This window comes from Aedes aegypti, chromosome 2 (genome assembly GCF_002204515.2).
Source record: "Aedes aegypti strain LVP_AGWG chromosome 2, AaegL5.0 Primary Assembly, whole genome shotgun sequence".
Classification (NCBI taxonomy): Eukaryota; Metazoa; Arthropoda; class Insecta; order Diptera; family Culicidae; genus Aedes; species Aedes aegypti.
In genome coordinates this window covers 182,206,983-182,210,535 of record NC_035108.1, presented here as the reverse complement: position 1 = coordinate 182,210,535, position 3,553 = coordinate 182,206,983, and positions in this window count along the sequence as shown.

The following is a 3,553-nucleotide window of genomic DNA, read 5'->3' as shown; positions in this document are numbered from 1 at the left end:
ATCGCAAGACCGACCTCGGCATCCAACCGGTCCGCCCGTAGAGCATGACGAGAAAAAAAATGGAGTCAAACGCACCAAGAAAACACAGTAGCATCCATCGAAAAATTCTCACATGGCCCAGGCGTGTGGTCAGCCCCAAAATGTGAGTGACGTTGAAGAGACAAACTGCAGCCAGATCGAATAGAGCAAGAGGTGACGCAAAGGCGTAGAGCAGTGGTCACCAAACTGCGGCCCGCAGGCAAGGTGTTGTGCGGCTCGCGAAGTGATTTTGAATATTGAAGCAGTGTGGCCCGCATGTTGTGATTCCAGAAGTAAAAATTTATCTTCTTTAAAATCTCGCAAATGTTTTTCGACGGTGAGCCATTGGATTGATTTTCAGATTTTGTTCTTTCCCATGTGTTGAACAGTGGCATAGCAATCGAGAATCTAATATGATATAATTTCTTGTTTACAGTTTGGCCAATAACCCAATGTTTCTTCAACTCGTGATAAAATCGTTTCTTTACAACTTCAAAGTATTTCTACTCTAGTTCCAAAATTACGCTTGAGTTTTAGCTTCACTGTTGCTAAGGATTTTTTTATAACATAGAAGTTAATTGTTAATAATATTATACTAGTGTTGCAATCATCAAGTTGAAAATAGGGAAAATATTTAAAATTTGTCAAAGGTTGTTTATTGTTTGAAAAAAATATCCACAACTAGATTTTTTGTGACCATGATGTTTTACTTCCGTAAATCGTATAATTTTTTACATGTTTATTTGCACAAAGGACGAACTCTTGACAATCCAGGGACATCGGTGTTATTAAAAGAGATTATTGAAACCGTTAGTAACTGTCGAACACAATAGACATGCTTATTTCAGAAGTCACCTGTCGACCCCGATAGAAACTCAGTCAAATTGAGTGACAACTATCAAAAAACTCGACTGGCAGTTTCGTGCAGAGCGAATGTTTTAGACAACAGAAACTCTAGTTGAGTCGTTTTGATCGGACCTAAAAAAATAGATATTTGAGGCCTTCCTTTGCTGAGTGGTTAGAGTTCGCGGCTACAAATCAAAGTCATGCTGAAGGTGTCTGGGTTCGATTCTCGGTTGGTACAGGATCTTTTCGTTATGGAAATTTTCTTAACTCCCCTGGGCATAGTGTATCATCGTACCTGCCACACGATATACGAAAGCGAAAATTACAACTTTTTCAAAGAAAGCTCTCAGTTAATAACGGTGGAAGCGCTCATAAGAACACTGCTGGCATAAGCTGAGAAGCTGGCTCTGTTCTAGTGGGGACGTAATGCCAATAAGAAGAAGAAAATATATGAGGCCCGCGACGTGTTTTAGGAGTTAACCAGTTAGGCTGAGGACCACTGGCGTAGAGGCATCAACAAGCCCTCTGCCTCTTGAAGTAATACCATGAGGTAGTTCCAGGAGGACATCGGACTTGTAGCCCAAGCTAAAGAAAAGTGACGTGGTACAGAGTGGTTTTCCCCTTTTTTTTCTCTGTTACCGCACTCGAGACGTGCATCCGCAGTAGACCGTAATAGACCGTAATAGACCGTTAAGTGAGAACCACAGAGCCTAAACCCCATGTGCTCCCCAGATAGCCGGGTTAGGTGAAAGTTTCTAGCTTTGCTAAAACTGCAAAAATTCTATTAAAAAAACATGGGGTTACATACCGTGCAAAAATAACGTGCTTTTTCCGGAATCGGTGAAAAAAACATTGTAATTTTGAAATCAATAGGGTCGATGTACCAATAGCCGCATAGCTAAGAACAAAAATTCGTATAAAATCGAAAAATAATGCTAGCGTCATTATTTTTACATCATCTGATAGATTTTTACCTTGGTTTTGTGGGAAAAATATAAAACCTACGAAAACTCAAATGTTTGTTTTTATTATCGCGTGTGCCACTATAGGAATACATATGCCTATAGTAGCACTATTTCTAATTTCTGTTCCTATAGTAGCACTAGCATCACGGCGTCGGCAAAATACTTATCAAAACCGTATTTTTACAAAACTTTTATATTTTAACTACAAAGTGTGGATCTTAAGCTTTCGTTTGATGTAAAAAAAGTTCTTAATTCATCAATTATTTCGTACAATAAAAAATAGTTCCTAGGGGGGTCCGTAGCCATGAGGTTACGCTTTCGCTTCATAAGCGGAAGGTCATGGATTCAATTCCCAGCCCCTCCACAAAAAAAACCGTCCAGCCACCAGAAGACACCGTACGGAGGAGCGTGCTTTGGGGAGCACATTCATCTTCCGTCAGTATCAGATGGTGACTGAGACAAACTGACCCTCTTCGCAGGCAGCTAGCCTCACTAACAGCAGAGCTCTCTCCTACCTGCTCGTTGTGAGAGTGAAAGAGTAGGAGAGAGTGAAAGTTGATGTAAATATATGAGTTAAAAATAGATCTGTATCGATCAACTGATTCCGGCACAGTAGTGGCCACGAGCACAGAGTGCCTTAAAAAAAAAAAAAAAAAAAAAAAAAAAAAAAAAAAAAAAAAAAAAAAAAAAAAAAAAAAAAAAAAAGTTTCTATCAGTAGTGCTACTATAGGAACAATAGGTTTACTATAGGCGGAGCTCAAATTTTAAGCAAAAATATTTTTTTCGATCATTTTTTGAGCAAAATCAAGATGTAAATCAATGGTACTTAGATGAATAGGTCCTGACCTTCATGTCAAAAAAAAGTTTTGAAAAGATTTATAGCTAAACGGCCGTGAAAAGTCACTAGTGCGACTATAGGGAACTGTCCACTAATAAGCGGTTTCTTCACCACCGCTTAGGCCCTAAACCTGGTTTAATCGTATGGATAAACGTGGTTTACGGCTTAAGCGAAGGTGAAGAAATCGGCCCTAAGGGAACACCGACCCTATTTAAAAAAAAATGCGAATTATGATACTATCGAAACGACGCACTGTGGTTCCCCCATAGGTCATAAATCCAAAAATTTGACTTGAAACCGTGATATTTTTTTTTCAATGATAATATGTCAAATACTTATAGAACAAAATCCCATTATTTGTTTTTGCTGAACTCTTACTATTACGTTTCAATATGGGTCACTTACGTGAGATGGGTTGCAAATCGTAAAAATCTAAACATATAACGCTGTCAGAAATGTTTATGATAGGACGCTATCAATGGCACTGGTTTTAAATAAGGTTTAATCGATCTCTATGAAAAATACAATTAAAATTTACATATTTTGTTTGGAAACTACATTGCTGATTTACAGCCAAAATTCGGAAAAACTCGAAATTCTAGAAACATTCACTAAGCTGAAAAGAATGTTTCCCCTAAGAACATGCGTTCTTTTATGAAACTTACTTGTACATAAATGCAGTTGCGACCGTTTGCGACCAGATTGGTGGTAATCGCTTATGTGTCGTATGTCCAGTTTACAAAACATAACTTTATATATAACATATGGTAGCTGTCAAGTATCCTAATTTTGGGTTTTTAATGCATAATCGTAGTAGGCTGCTCAACAATACACGTAGAAAACATCAACTATCATCAACTGTTGTTGTGGAAGTGGTCGTGCCTCT